This window comes from Corapipo altera, unplaced genomic scaffold (genome assembly GCF_003945725.1).
Source record: "Corapipo altera isolate COAL_440 unplaced genomic scaffold, ASM394572v1 54, whole genome shotgun sequence".
In the NCBI taxonomy this organism is placed as follows: Eukaryota; Metazoa; Chordata; class Aves; order Passeriformes; family Pipridae; genus Corapipo; species Corapipo altera.
The window spans coordinates 2404985-2421790 of record NW_020884902.1 but is presented as its reverse complement, the minus strand read 5'-3'; the positions used below and the strand labels follow the sequence as shown (position 1 = coordinate 2421790).

At 38.8% G+C, this 16806-nt stretch overlaps 1 long non-coding RNA gene across 4 annotated transcripts in view; it reads left to right on the top strand.

Moving 5' to 3' along the window:
• Window positions 1–10041: 10041 nt before the first annotated feature.
• The window catches only part of LOC113950657, a 209808-nt gene continuing 203043 nt past the window's right edge, over window positions 10042–16806 (top strand). For all 4 annotated transcript variants that reach the window (XR_003528843.1, XR_003528840.1, XR_003528841.1 and 1 more), the window contains exon 1: window positions 10042–10248. This is a non-coding gene — a long non-coding RNA (uncharacterized LOC113950657). The remainder of the gene's footprint in view (window positions 10249–16806) is intronic.

Below are 16806 nucleotides of genomic sequence, written 5' to 3'. Positions count from 1 at the left end.
TGACTTATGCTTTATGAAAAATATAAAATATTTTTAAGGTTTTCGAAAAAGACTGCAAAAACATATTAACAAGAAAGATGCTAGTGCTGTGAAATAGTAGAAAACTTGCTACTTGCTACTTGAAGCAGAAAAAATTGTTTTTCTTCACAATAGTTTTGAGTCAGGATACTGATGATAATGAAAAAATACTTAAAAAGTCAGCGCAACTTAGAAGTTATTTAAATTCAAATTTTAGCTTGTCTTGGAAAATGTCCTGGGAAAAGTCTAAATCAGCTTAAAGAAGGAAGCAAAACAGATAATATTTCTTTTACATCTAGGATGGCATTGGGAGGTTTTGAGAAGTGTTTTTTTGGCTGAGAGCTGAAACTTTGGAATTTGTGAAGCCAGAGTGTGTAATACAATCCTACTATTTGTGGGAACTCTGTTTCTATGTTATCAGATATTCTCAAAAGTCTTCTGGGTATAAAGTTAAATAGTGAGTCAATGTAGAAGCAATTTAATGTTTAAAACTGTGGAATGAAGAACAAAATCTGTCAAATGACCAAGTCAGATGCAGCTCCCTTTTCATAGTCATTTTCAGGCATATTCTAAGCTTTTGGATAGGGTCTTCAACCCATAATAATTTATGAGATGCAGTCTCATTGTCTTTATCTTTCATTGTGGACCTGTGCAACAAGAAGATCTTTGCTTCCAGGCAGTGTGTGGAATTTACTAGTCAAATTAATGACTCAGAGAACATTAAAGACTCTGCAGCATTAAAATGCTTTGTATATCAAGAACACACTATTATTAGTAAGCAAGACTTGTGTTTAAGCTTTCTGAAATTACTTAATTTTCAAGAGGAACTGTTTTACAATGGAAGTCTCATTTTTCAGTAACATGACATACCTGTGTGTACTTAGTAAGTCTAGCATAATTAATACAGTGTAGCTTACAAAGATGGTGCAGTAATACAGTGTTAGGCATATAGTGAAGGTATGAAGTTATACACTCATTTTATTTTTCTCAGATGTTGCTGGAAGTACATTCATTCTCTGAAAAAGCTGATCAATGAAGCAGTGGCTCGCTTGCCACCATCTCAAATGTATAATCTTAAAACCAAAAAGCAGTAGGAACAGCACTGCAACCCCCAGCTACCCATAAGTGGCAGCTTGCCTGCTTTAAGGGCTAGTTAAAAGAGTTGATTTCTGTACAGAGTCTTAATGTTACCTCTTAGCATTCATCAGCAATAACTGTGTCTAAACACAGCACAGTGACAGAGAGAGTGAGTACAAATCACCTCAGCTAGTGAAAACTAGTCTTTGGAGCTCAGAGGGAAGGAATGGAACAACTTTTATGCTGATTTCTCTTTTATCTTTTTTCTTTCCTTCGAGGAAGGGAAAATGAAAGAAGACCATGTTCAGTAAATGTGGAACTAAATAAGCACTGACTGTTTAGCTGTAAAAAAAAGGCAACCAGCCCTAGTCCCGTGCTGTGTACACTGTGTACAAGATGTTTTACTGTTGTCAGTATAAACAACTACCTGGTCAAGTTCATTAAAAATAGCTTAAAAGCCTCACATAAATGTTCTGTTTCTCCCATGCAGAATCTTAAAATAATCTTAAAGGATCCTGCTGAAACCTCGACCATTTTTTTCTTGGCTGCTGAATAGCCATTGACAGCTGCTGGAAGCTCTGTGGTGAAACACTAAATGGCTTGGATTAAGAACTGGCCAAAAAATTACAAGGTATGAGGAAACATAAACATACAAGTCTTTATTAACATCAAAGGAAACAGTGTAGAGTGCCCAGAGATAGCTGTGGAGGTTGCCAGAGCCTCATATAGGTACCAGTAACCTCTGTGAGCTTTTCTGCTTGAGGGATCACAAAGTGGCTGGAAAGTTACCTGTAGTTTGAGAGTATTTTGGCTGTAAAAATTAAAAGGTTTTACTCACACAGAATCTAAGCACCAAATCTGTAATTTAATCTGACATGTATCCGATTTACATCCGCAGTAGAAATGCATGTGGCTTTTGTCTTTTCTGTATCCATTACCCATGAGGACACTGAGGAGGGCCAATCTGACAGAATATTATCTTGCAAGCTATGGAGACACACTTGTAATTAAAGCACAGTAATCTCCACAGTCTCTCATTCAGCCCAGGCCAAAGGATACAGCTCCTCTAATGCACTGCTTTCCTATCTAGGGCACAAGAACAAACACACTATTTATGTTTAGCAGCAGCACTGCAGTTATCTTTAGACTTCGTAACAGAAATGACCTACCTAATATCCCAGACATCCTTTCCTTAAGGGTAGGGTAGACCTGGATGTCTCTGAAATAAAATAATCACATGTATTATCTAATTCTGCAGGCAGCTGAAGGGAGTAAATTTGTACTTTCCAAAATGTTCTTCTCTATGTAGACTGAACTATGTTGACAGGAATTACTAAAAGCTACAATGTGATGCAGTTATTGCTTAGCTGTGTGAAGTAACATCATAAATTGCTTTAGAACAGCAAGTGAAATACTTAGTTAAGATTTTACAAGAAATGCTTACTCCAAATATAATGTACTTAGAGACTTAGCTAAACTTTGCTTTCTCGTTGTAAAAAATGCTCTAAAATCTTTAATAACTTCAAAGGTTGAGGGCTTCAGTTTTACAGTAGCAAAGTGCTGACTGAGTCTTTCCTCAGAACAAGTTCAAAAGCAAGAGCACAACTTGCTTTGATCAGGGACATCTCCTTAATTATATTATGGTTCTAGTGAAGTCTGCATTGCCTTGATAACTGCAACTGGCAAGTTTTACCCTTCCGTTCCTCCATCATACTATACAAAATAATCACTTTCCACATATAACTCATGAGTTAATGAATTATCTCCTACATTGCATGGCCTTGCCTCTGATTTCTGATTAAAAGATCAAGATTTTCAGTATACTGTCAGAAAGCCTTCCATTCCTCACATTCTAGCAGAGAACAGGAAAGGAAAACAGCCCTGCTTAGGTGGTATGTACCTGGGTCAACCACTTCAAATATCTGAAAACTGTAAATTATAGAACATATTGTTGTTTCATTGAATAAATAACAATTATGCTCAAGTCTAGCAGGTCATGGCCATATTCACCAACTTTGACTCAAGAAGGCAGAAACTGAACCCTGCTGTGAAAAAGAGAACAGAAGACTGCTATTATGCAATTTAATGCCCCTTACTGGGACTAAATACCTGTCAAGGGGCTGCCTGCTTCTATAATCCTTAAAACATCCCCAAAATACTCCTTTTATGATTGTGGTTAGGCAAAAGGAGATGATGATGACCTATAGATCTCTTCTGTACTGCAAGTCTTCGCCAGGTGAGACTGAACACAGTGAAAATCTTTAGACAAACCTGATTGGGCCCAAATCCTGCCAGCTGTGCCAGAGGAGAAAGGACCAAAAGCATCACAGATCCTCACATAAATAACAAAGGTCCAATAATTTGCATGTTCTAGCACTTGTCTGGGATGTCATCTGCTCTGAGACAATTCCTGGACTATCCACAGGGACCTTGTCCTCACCTTCACTGCCCTCCCCTGTTACTGCATTTCAACCTATTCTGTCTTCACACTGTTCCTCACTTGTTTTCATTCCTTCCCTTCTAGATTGTGTTCCGGTTTTCTATTTTCTTCAGTCTTTTGTTACTAAACATTTTTTTCTTCTCCCTGTCAAGTCTTTCTAACTTGCCATCTTGACCAAATTGTTTCAGCTCTTTTCTACTGAATTACACAGCTTGGTCTTGTCTTCAGTACCAAAGCTACAAAAACATAGGAGGAGTTTCTCTTTTCTTGTTTCTCAAGCATGGTGTTAAATTACTCATGGCAATTGTGCAACTACAGAAAAAAAATGTCTTTAACTCAGGCTACAAATTGCATATTCAAAGCATTTTACTGTCAGGCTCTACCAAAAGTCTCAGCTGTTCACGTGGGAACCGAAATTTTGGAAGCTTATATTTTAAACAAATGGGGAAGCATTTTCACACCATGACACTACAGTGATATTTTTCCTCTGCCAAATTTCAATTTCTTACTCTCTAGCTTGAAGATGTTAAAATTTTTAAATGAAATGTTATTTCCTTTTTTTTTTTTCTTTTTTGAATGGTAAATCATTATTCACTTGCATCTTTTTTGAAATTGCCTCGTTTGTTTAAGCTGACGCTTTCCAAAATCTTTCAGCTTGAGGCAAGCACCCAGCAGCACAGGAAATTCCTCAGGATGGTCAGCACTGGCAAAGTTATAAACATCTAAAAATAGGTCTTATCATGGAAGGCTTTGGATATGCTGACTGTAAGAGGTACTGTCAGCTCCACATGCAAGAGCCAGAACAGATCTTGGCTTTCTTTAGGTCCTTGGCAAAGACCTGCTGATCTCCTGAGGCAGTTCACATACACTGTTTCCAGGCATGTTTCCAAACAGAAAGTGGAGTAAATGCTACTCCACAAGCCAGAACAGGACTGAAATCTTGCTCTGTAGCCCCTGCACTCTCAGAGCAATAAGCAAAAATGTTAGGGTGAGACTGTGGTTTGTATCCTCCTTACAGATTCCAGAGATTACTGTCTCCTGCTGCTCATCACCACCTCTTTTGGAATTTATAATCTCTGTTGATTTGCCAATGGCAGGTACAAGTGCTTGGTTAGATCAGAGGATTCACTGATTCACTGAAAATCAAATATGAAAGCATCTAAAAGCTGGAGAAAGTTTGTTTGCTTGTTTTATTTTCTGGAAGGACAATGCCATAGTTACTATACTGTGGTGCAAAGGCCAATTTACTAATAGTTTGCTTCAAAGAATTTATTCTTAAAGACAATGTTGATGTTAGTTCATCTTCAAGTGCTGATAGATTAAGCTGAGGTGTTCTTAACCTCAGCTCTCCAGCACGAGATCAATATAAGCCAATGGTTTTCTGATTAGCCCTATATTGATTTACCTTAATCTAAGTGTAGTGTTTCTCCCTAGTCACAGTAATCCCTCAGGAACGCCATGGCTTGATGATGATAGATGGCATTATAATCTTCATTACCTTCTTTTCATTGTTCTTTTTGTGCCATGGCTACACTTCAAAAGTAGTGTATGAGCTGTTTTTCCATGCAGAACATGCCTTATCCTTATTGCTTCACTTTGAACTTAGTGGCATCATCATTAAGATTAGTTAATTAACTTGTAAAACTTTTTATGTAGATACCTGTAATTTTTACTTTTTGGCATGAACATTTTTCATTTTTTTAATAATTGTGATCTCAATAAACGTAGTTTCTAGAAAGAGCGTGTGCTATGCCATAATGGACAGGGGATGACTACAAAAGAGTATACTTTTGCCTTCTAGAAGTAGTTATCTTGAGAAAAAATCTCTCAAGCCTAATTGAAACCTGGTTATGCTCTGCCTGTAAAGATGTCAATGAATCTAGAAGACTTTTTGTTTCATCATGGAGTTTTATCAGCTGTGCTCTGCTTGTGAATAAAAGACATTCCCTGATCCCTGTTAGCTCTGTAAACATCACCGGATGTTTACAGATCTGAAAGCCAGGGTGTATACTTCCCAACACTCTTGCTGTTAGCAAGAGCACTACAGGCTAAATGATGCCATCATTTAAATTTGTACTGTCCCCATTTATTTCTTTCTTAAAAGACAACTTTGAATAAACTTGTCCAAATCTATTAGCTTTCAGCAGGATTTGCAGAGGTGTAACTGAGGACAGTCTGGCCTGCAGCAGTTTATCCTCTGCAGGTGACAGCACATGACAACATGCATAACCAACACATGACCTGAACATCTCTGTCTTTTACCATTCCCTTCCAGTATCGCACAAGCTTGTTACTGCTTCAATACAGTTGCATTGTTTTAATACTCATTGAATAAATAGTAATTCACTGTAACCAGAAAGATTCTCTTCCTCTTCTAGAACCATTCCCTGACAGTAGAAAATTACTACATACCAACTTTGTTGTTTTGGTTAGTGCAGTTTGAAATTCTCCAAGCAACAGGGGATCCATTGTTCCTATTTAAGGACTATTTCATTTTAATAATTTCCACTTGGGGGAAATTCGCAGCTTCCTTATTTTTTAACTTTACGTTAGCAAAACCTGTTCTTGTCATGGGGAGCAATGAACTAAAGACACTTCATTCTCTCTTCTCAGCTTCAATCATATTTAAAGCACAGCAGTTTGGTGTCCCTGGGTGCTTACAGCAGTCAAACATCTTTAAGAAGCATGGAACACCCACAAACTGTGTTTGTCTTCATTTTATTCCCTTTAATCCTATTTATTGTATTCACTTAAAGTACATCTTGCTGAGAAACTGACTTTTGATCCAAGACTGGCTTAGCAACTTTTTGGGACTGCCTAACCAGACAGCCTGGGACGTGTTGGGTTCTACCTAGCTGAGCAGTCCTGATAGCAACTTAGAGATGTTGCCTAAAGCTTGCCAAAGATAGCTAGTGGGTTTCCCTCAGTGACTAATTGGTTTTGTCTGGGCTGTGTGTGCCTTTTAGCTTTTACTGGCCTCAGCGTAGGGAAGTGTTGTGGGTGCGTTCCGCTGCTGTAGCTTTCTTGGTCTGTCTGCAGGGAGGGTGTGATAGAGCTTAACCCTAGTGCTGAGGTGAATCTTATTACTGAGGTCTACATTAATCTCTCTGACAAGTGTGCTCTATAGTTCAGTGCATTTCTACTGGATCCAAATGAATTATTTTTCTTATGGACAGTAATCTGCTTTAAATAACAAGTACCTACACAGCACATGAAGAGACAAGTAGGAACTTATGCCAGCATGCTTCAGCTATATATTAGTAGGATAGTTCTTACAAAACAAGCTAGCTCAGCAAATAGGAAAGAAATGATGTTTTGTCAATCCTGTACTGGATCTGTCTACCCTTATTATATGTGTAAGACTGCATAAATAATAAATCAGGAGCAAGTAAATTGTATGAAGACAGAAAGCTAGTCAATCATTTCTAATCATCACATTATGCTTGACAATATCTTTAGAAACTGCTTCTGTTATGAGGGGGATGAAGAGAAGCTTTCTAGTGCAGTAGCTGTGCTTTTAGAGGTGTAATAAGATGATACTAGTTTTGAAAGATAAACATCTGATTTTTTTTTTTGGGTTTTTTTTTGGTTTTTTTTTTTTTTTTTTTTAAATCTGACAAACATGGTAGTTGGTTTAAGAGTGATTTGGGAACAAAGCATGTGGTAGAAACCATTTGTTAGGCTTCACAGAAGCAGAAAATCAATTTGCCTCCTACAAGGGTGTTTGTTATCTCTGGTGTGCATACTTACTGCCCATGGCAGCCCATCATTTCTGGGGCTTCTTGGTTAAAGATACTATCTTCTTTAATGAAATTTAGTTAATTTTCCCAAATGATCTCAAAGTCAATTACTATTTAAAATACACAGTAAATGCAGTTCTGTTTTATGTTAAAGAAGATTGATTTCATTTCACCGGTGTAAAGGGTCTACCAGTGAGCATATTTTATGGATTATATAGAAAAACACAGATCAGTAAATCCAAAAGGCATATGTTCTTTTCGCCTTTTTCTCCTTCTCCCATCTGCTGCTTTCTTGCAGTGACCTCTCCCCTTTGGAATAACAGCCTTTTTAACATAGGCCAGGTCTCTCTAGAAAGAAATAAAAAATTTCTTTCAGAACTGCAAATGTTTCCAGTCTTGATAGCAATACATAATTTCTAAAATATTTTTTCATTAATGGTTCTTTGCCTAAGGTTAGTTATGTAATATTACCTTTAGTAAAACATTGTAAAAAAATTTTTTTTTACACTGTGAAAAAGGATAATTTATCTTTCCACTGAAATAAAGTGGCTACGAGGAATAGACTATGACTATTTGACAGAGCTCAGCAGTACTAAAAACCTGTAGTTAAACTTGGAAAGAGGCTTAAATTGATATAGTAAAATTTCAGAAGCTTGTATTTGAATAGTAAATAGGTGAATGTTCCTCTTAGTATGATAAATACCATTGGATAGTAACCAAAGATGTCTAAATAAAATAGTTGAAATTCTAGTGTCTTTGAAGCGAACTGCTCTATTCTGAGTCTCATCCAGCTCTTTACAGCATTGATCTCAGGGGGTGAGGGATGGGGGAAAGGTGCTTCAGACTGGCTTGGTGAGAGTTACAGTAATAAAATAGTGTGTTCAGTTGCAGGACTGAAGTCTTTATGACTCAAATTCTCCAGCAGTGAGTTTCTCTATGGTTTTCCTTCCCAAGATCTGATCTTAGCTGGCTACTGTTCTACCTGTGCTGCTTGTATGTTGGTTGTTCAACTGATGTAGACATTGGTTATTTCCTATGAAATATAAGGAAAATTTGGTCTATGTAAAGAGCATTTCTTCACTGGTGTTGTAGGTATTTCATACTATTGTATGACACTGAGATCAAATTGTAGTGCCATATGAATATAGAATTTTTAATATTAAAAGAGAAAGAAAAAAATTCAGTATGAAAATTTAACTGAAATATATATCATTAATAACTTGGAAAAAGAGGTAACTACATTGTGCCTTGCCTATTGATCTTACTGAAATGAGCTGAATGTTTTCCTATTAGTCCACTGTCTCTTCAAAAAATATGCCTACTGAAGCTTACAGGAATCCCATGGGATGCTTTACTGGAGAACACAAATTGTTTTGTTTCAGGTTTCAGGGTTTTTTTACATAAGATACCAAGTTTCTGGTTTATTTTAGGTAGCACAGAAGTGAAGCAGGAAATAAGGAAATTAGCATATCAAACTAACTTGAAATACAACAGAGTAAATATGTATTTAAATACTTTGGTGACTGACCCTCTGTATGATCTGTGACAGCTTAATCTCACAAGCTAATTGTGCAATGACTTGACTGGTTTCTAGACTGGCAAATTACCCTGAAAACATATCACTTAAAATTTGCAGAAAGAGCTGAGTCAGCAGCTGCCTAGCCTGAAAGGCACAGTGAACAGTTCAGCATATTTTTATCAACATAAACAAACTTTGAAGAAACATTATGATCTTCTCAGAATTATTCATTTGTCCAAGTCAATTAGCCCTTTTTGCCCTGCGTGCCAGCTCAGTGTCTGTGCTGCACTGGTATGGCTCTGTACCAGAGAGGGATGCTCCTTGACATCATTCCAATTAAAAAAATAAATAAAGTACTGGCAGTCATACAAATGGTCAGATTCTGGAGATTTGCTGGTGCATTTTCCATTACTAATTTTGACTTCTCAGAATTTGATAACTTACTGGCTAAGAAAGGAAAATGAATATTACAGTAAATCCTTGGTTAAGCATTTATTTATCTAAAACCTTGTGGTTCATGAATCCATTTGATTGTTAGTCACCTCTAGGAACAATCATTTTTAAAGCAACATAGCTATTTATACAGCTTGGTTTGTCTGCAGGTTTTGGGCCTGTTCCTCAACACCACTTCTTGCACTATGCTGTGATCAACACTTATTGAGTGCTCTATCTGTCAAAACCTTGCTTTTCACACACTTCTCTTTTTATGTGAGTTTCTGGTGTTGGTTTTGCTATGTGTTCCTCCTTTGGAATCCTGCTGTGCCACCTCACCCTGCTGAGCCAGGCCCTGGGCTGTGGTGGTACCATGTTTCCCTTCCCCTAAAGAGTCTGGCTCCAGGGACACATGGACATTGTGGTGGGAGCATTGCATGAAAGCGCAGAAAACCAAATCCAACAGTCTAGGGCAACCGTGACAAAGTTAATGGGATTGTTGAGGGTGTCTCTGCCCCAGGTAGAGCTGCCGCCCTGAACCAGGTGTGGGGAACATGCTCAGGGATAGAGTGGAGTTGACACAGCTGGGAGAACGTGGGAGGGGAGTGGGGAATCAACATGAGCGTCCCGCAGGTGCTTGGCAGCCCTTTGACCCTGGAGTGTCTCGTCCGGAGAGCCGCGAGCCCCAGGGATGCGGTCACGCTCTGCCCTGCGGTGCAGTTTGGGATGGCTGTTGCCATGGAAACTGCCCAACAGTTCCACCTGCCCGAGCGTCCCTGTGACACGTCTGACAGCGAGCAGAGCTCGATGTGGCAGCGCAGCTCCCGGGGGGACGTGTGCTGCCAGCAGGTGTGGGGGCTGCCACGGAGGGCAAGTCTCCTGAGCGGGGTCCTCCTTGTCACCGCCGTGACAGCCACAGCGCCCGCGGTGCGCCCGGCCGGCGAGGGAGGTGCGCTGAACTCTGCTCAGAGCGCTGACGGGGCGAGCTGGTGGTGTGAGTTTATCCTGGCTCTCCTTTGGAGGTGTGCTTTGCACGGTGTTTTGGGTTTGTTTTTGTACAGAACAGGCACACTGTGTAGGGGAAAGCAGCACTGAAATCTGCACCTCTCTGCCCTGGCGCAAAGGGGGTCCTGGGGCGAGGCACAAACCACCCGAGTACCTCGCTGGGGTGGCCGTTCTTTTCAACTAAAAATCTTTTAGTTTTTAAGTTTTTTGCTTGTCATCTTGCTACCAAAAAAAAAAAAAAGTAATCCCCAAACAATGCCCTGGAAGCAATGCAAAAGTTTATGGCAAAGTAGTGCTTCAGTTTAAGCTGATGAGTGCTTCATCATCAGTATATTCAATGTACAGCTTGCTTGCTTAAGCAGCTGTCAGAAAACAAAAATACTCTGGAGAGTAATACACTCTTCAGACATCATTTTAGATTATGTAGATAATTTAATCGTAACCCTTATACTTTAATAAGCTTCGCTTCTTTACGTATTATCACAACATGAGTGTACCTTTCTGAGTGAAAGCAAGATACCCGTTATTGTTAGTTTCAAGTGACAGCAGTAGTTTGTTTTGATATCATGTTAATATGTTAGTATATCTCACAGTTTTATTCCCCGGTCATGTATACATGTAGTGTTTCTAGTCTGGGCTTTGTTTGCAATCTTGTCTTTATTTTATTATTTTTTTTTTAATATCAGAACATACAGCATATTGAATTAGGTTACATGAAATTACTGTTTGTACTAGGTTAAAAAAAGGCATTTTATTTGTTTGGATGTAACTGCATGACCTAAAAAGTTATGACTACTAATTAAGAACAACCATGTAAAATAAAAGATACTTAATTATTTTCTGCCTGAATGATACTGCTGGGATCACCAGAGGATAATGAATTTTATTACTTTGTGTTAACTTCAGCCACCTTATTGTCCTTCTGTTTTGATTTTCGTTGCTGATTTGCAAACAAGATACCTTTTGTACTTCGTATCCTGGGCACATCTTGTTAGTAATCTATCTAGACTCTAGTCTTATATTTTTTTCACTTTTTCCTTAAGGCAGTCTTGGACAGAATTTGTCCAAAGAATATTGATGAAGCAAAAAAATTCTCTGTCCTTCTGTTGAAAAATGTCATAGAGTTCTGAGCAGCCAAAACACACATGGTCGTCTTCTCCTTGGAAATCTGTAAAGCAACACTGCCATAATTAAAGCTCTCTGTATTATTACAGGCTGATAAGCTTCTCTGTACATTTTAGGAGGAATCTTACTGCCTGACCTTATATATCATGTAGGAATATTTCAAAGATAGCTCCAGCATCATGCCCACTAGCTAAAATGATTGCTGATCTTTAATCCTCAATTTTTGATTTGAAGGCATGTGAGTGTTGGAAGTCTGCCACAAATCTTGATAGGCTGTTAGAAAGGTTAATCACACATTATTTTAGTTTCTTGAAAATCTTTTTCATTTTCCGGTCTGAAATTTCCAGCTGCTGTGGCAAGGAGGCATATTCCTGTGCAATACATGTTCAAGTGGGAACATTTAGAAGGCCAGAGTTCAATATAATAATGCTTTTCCTCTGGGGTAAAGTCAGGCAGGAAACGTGCAAAAGACTTGCAGTAGGTAATGTGAGTCTGACAAAGGCCACAAGAAGCTGAGAGACAAAGACTGGAGGTGAGGAGAGAGAGTAAGAGGCTAGATTCGGGATGAACCCTTTTTAGGATATTTCTCCATTTTAATTTAATTAGAATTTTTACAATGTGCTGCTGCAGAAACCCATTTCATTAAGAAACTTCATGTACAGTCTAAGACTGGAGCTCTGTGAACTCTTAGCAATTTTCTGCAGTGTGATAGGACACAACCTCTTCTGCCAAATGACATGCCATGTTCTCCTGTTCACAAATAGACTGGAAAAGGAGTTTCTAGTGAACAGAAATAAGAAACTAGCATTGAAAAAGCAAATCTATTTGTGTTCAGTCCAGTAACTTGAAAGTAACTCTGAAAATGCAACCCTTGTTTGAGATGGTGACAGGTATAGTACATGAGTAATGCTGCCCAAACACTTGTGTGGGCCAGATGTAGGCTGAACGCTTTAGGGACAACTGAGGGGGGATCACCTTGGCAGGTTAGCATGTAGTGTCTGTCATTCCTGCTGTGGTTGGTCTGCCCAGAGCCTTTGCTGCAATTTGTGCTTGGCAGTCTCAGCCTGCCCAGGAGCCTCATCAGCTTAGTAGCCAGATCTTGGCTTGTGTTGAACAGGAGCCTGCAGTTCCAGCCTGCTCATGTTGTCTGAAGAAATGTTGCTTTTATCTCTGTGGCCAGTGTTAAAAAGGGTCCCTCCTTTGCACCTCCATCCTCTGTGAATGCAACTGCTCTGTATACAAGTACTTCTATATTTCTTTGATGTTTTTGAATAGGTCAGGTAGCACAGTGGTGTATCAGTCTAACGGGGAGCAGGTTTAAAGACTCTGCTCAGATTCGTTCAAAATTACTTCAAAATATCTTTTTGATTTTTTTTGAACTTCAGTTGTTTTATTGTTTTCAACAATGAAATATGGATGCAGTGCAAAAGGAAGCATGGGTTTGGGGAAAAGTTTATTTGCTGTTGTATACTGTTTGGTTTGAAGCTTAACTAGGAATGTGATTGAGAGTGTGAAGCTCTTCTGTGGAGACTGCTGAAGTGTACCCCATGTTTGATGGGCACCCTGAAATTATTTACCCAATAGCTAGAAAATGTTATTGTTTTGGAAAATATTTGTGTGTAAGCAAATAATGCTGCTTCTTGGAGCATGCACCATCTCATTATTGCCCTGCATCCTGTGATCAGGTATCTTCTGCTTTGCTCGTGTTAATGTAAAACAGGTCCCCCTCTACAGTGGTGTTACCTTACAGTGGTTTAAAACACGGTGTACGATGCAGTGCAATGATTAAGACCACGTGCACCCAAATTTAGAAACGCTTTCTGACAGTGGATTTCAAAGTCTACCATTATTTTTTGCTTTAAAAACAAATCACTAAATCCTGTGAAAACAACCTGCCAAGGCATGGAAAAATTGAGGCCAGCTTTAAAATAGAAAGGAAAATGCCTTCTGGTGTTTCACTGTATAATAGCTCCTATTCAGTTTGTATGCAACTGCAACTCTTGTTGACTCCAAGAGTTGGATTTGTTTATATGACAGAACTTCTTTAGTTCAATAATTTCAAAGGTATCAAAGTGTATGAAACAACTATATGCATTTTGAACTTACGTGGGGTTTGAAAACTTCATACTGCATTTGCATCCAGAAGATTTAAACTTTTAAAAAAATTAAATTTACAGTCTAGAGATTGGCTTCTGTTTTCCTCCTATCTGTTTAAATAAATCTTGCTGCTCATTTGGTTGTGATACATGGCTTGGGTTTCTGTGAAGGAAATATATCTAGCCTTACTGGGTGTGGCTACTGAGGTTGATGGTATTTTGAAACTTAAGTTTGAACTAAGTACAAGAATAAAGCTACAAGGTGCCCTGGCAATGAACTTCTGCCATTGCATTTCTTGATGTGAAAGGTTTCTGAATCTTAAGGTCATGTACTAAAATTTTCCCATGTTCCAATGGAAAACCCATTTCTCCTGCACATCGTAGAACAGTTTGAGTTGGAAGAGACCTTTAAAGGCCATCTAGTTCAAGCCCCCTGCAATGAGCAGGGGCATTTTCAACTAGATCAGGTTGCTCAGAACCCTGTCCAACCTGACCTGGAATATTTGCAGGGATGGAACATCTACCACCATTCTGTGCCCGTTGCCACGCTTGTTGTAAAAACTTAATTCCTTATTATCTAGTCTGAGTCTGCACCCTTTTAGTTTAAAACCATTACCCTTGTCCTATCACACCAAGGCCATACTAAATCATGTCTTTTGCACAGCTTGGAGATATTGGGCCAGACATTTGTTTGTGAAAGCAATGTTGCATTCTAAAATTTTGTAGAGCTATTTGGATTTTAATCCACAAAAGAATTGGCTCTTAGTTTCTGGGGCTTTCTCTCATTTAATTTTCAAATCTTTAGGCAAATGATAATAAATCCAAAACCTGGAAGACTATGTCTTTCTCCGGCTTTTCAGAGTACAAGTGAAATGGCAGAATTTTCTTCCATATGCTAAAGCTGAATGAAAAGATGTGTGCCTCATTTTGAATGGCCTTGAAGTCATGTGCTTATCAAATGTAGATTATCAGTATGCAAGTGACTGTTTTGTGGAAACGAGTGTGGAGATGGATGTGATCCATCTTCCAGGTGAAGTACAGAGTGTAAATGTCTGCTACTTTGGAAACATCTGTTGTTAAGATACCAAACCAGTGCTGGTCTCCTTCATTTAAAAGACTAACAGAGGGTAATTGTTGTAGAGAGTGCAATAGTGCAGTGTACTTCAACCTGTGATCTCTAATCTGACTGGACTGCAAGTGAGCACAGAGGCGTCAAAACATTATCTCTGAAATGTTTGCCAAAAACTGAAGTGCTGACAGGCTTAGCTGGAATCTGGCTCCTGGTGATTGTTAGCACTTGCTGGCAACAACAGCTACAAATGGCTAGAAATTGCCAGCAAGCAATTTTAATGCTAAAATTACCATTCTGTGGATCAACCATTTTCTGTTTAGCCCAGTCATAAGCACTGTTGTTTTCATGTTTCCAATGAAGAATGAGGACTGCAACTCTTCTAAGCCAAGTCAAAGCAATTAGACTTGACCCTCCCTCCTCTCCTCTCTCCCTTTCCCTTCTCCAATTTTGAGGTTTCAGCGTAAGTGTACCAAATAGAAAACTCTTTACTTGCCCATGCTTTTAATGATGGCTTTAGTTTCCCGTTTGTTTTGGAATTTTGTTGATACAGGAATGGGCAATGGCAATTTTAAATATACTCAGGTGTTTTAATTGAAAGAGATTGTGCTGTAAGTATACCACATTTTTGAACTAATAGAAAACTAGCAATGAATGAGAGAGGAAAAAACAGGGATATGTAACACAATAACTATCTTAGGTGCTTATGTGTAGCTTCAGACATTCCATTCAATTTCAGGAAATAAACAGTTCCTTTCTGGTCAGCGTCTGATATAAAGGTTACACAGAATGCAATATTTTCTGAGGGAATCTTATTATTCACATATGACAATGGATTTTTCTGTTTTAAATAGGTCTTTAGATATTGCAGCTACCTCAGCTCTTAAAGCAGTCCTTGTCTTTGCTGTGTTCCTTCTTCACTCCTGATTCTTCTTGCATCTGGAGTTTTATAGACAGTTCTATTTTCAGTGAATTCTAGCTGCTATAAGGCAAAAGGAATTCAGTCTTTGTTCAGCACAACTGTAACATACAGGATACATTTTTGTCTGTGTGTAGTTCCTTGGTATCTTAACTGCCTTGTGTCTGATTTTCAAGAATGTTGTGAAAATACATGCAGCTATTTTCATAAGTAGATTTGTATATATCCACATTTTTCTTTCCTTTTGCACTGCTGGTTACTCATCCCCTGTCATGATCGTCTTTCACAACCGCTTGTCCTGTTTCTTTTATTTCCCTTCCTTCACATATTCCTATTGTAGTAGCAGTGCCTCTGGCAATATTTCTCCTGTTGTTTTGCTTTAATAACATCACAACTTCCCTGGAGTGCGATCCTGCAGTGCTGATTTGTGACCAGCTCAGTGGATCAAGGTCACTGAGCCACCCTGCCCACGCCCTGTGCTCCCTGGGGAGGTGCAGCTGTGTCAAGGACTGGAAATCTGCCACTCACTCTGATGGTCATTCCTGACCCAAACGTGCTCTCAGATCAGCACGTTCTATACGTCTCCCACACTGATATATTTTGCAGGCATTGTTTAGGGCTGGCTCCCAAAATCCTATAGCACTCTTAGAAGGAAAACAGACCTTATTACAGTGCTGAATAGTTTAGTAATTGGAATTGTCCTTCACTTCAGAAGTTCTTCACAGGTCAAGAGAACCGTCAATAATATAAATTTGCTTCATTTAAGCATTGTTTTATCAGTGATTTTAGGCCCACATGGACTGCTTTTGTAACAGGATTAAGAGTTCTAATTCTTTTAGGAAGGAATTTGATTTCTGGAAGGGAGACTGAAATTCTGTTACATAATGCCACCTCTTTTTTTCTGAATGGGTGTTAAATAGACAAAGATGTATAACGCTAAATTATAAGTGTGTTTACATGTGTGAAAGATTTCTATACTGTATGCTGTTATGTTTTCATCCAGGAACTTGTTCTGTAGCTTTATCCAAGAAGCATTTAAACAATGCCTCATGTTAAAAATGCACATAGCTAGTTGAGATCAGCAAGGACTACCTCCAATTGAAATGGTTTTTTGGATTTGGTCCAGAGGGGCAGAACTGGGGGGGGTGTTTAACTCCTGAGAGATAAAAATGTCTCAGTTGCCCTGCTGTAATTACATCCCCTCTCCCTGCCTTTGTCAAGCCTTGTCATCTGTAAGTGTGGGATATGGCATTGTAAGGATAGCAGCATGCTCCTTGCAGTTCTTTAACTCTCATGGACAGAAGGAGATTTTTAAAATTGCTAAAGGGTTTTCCTTGCAGATCTTCCATTGGAGGCCAGTTATTCA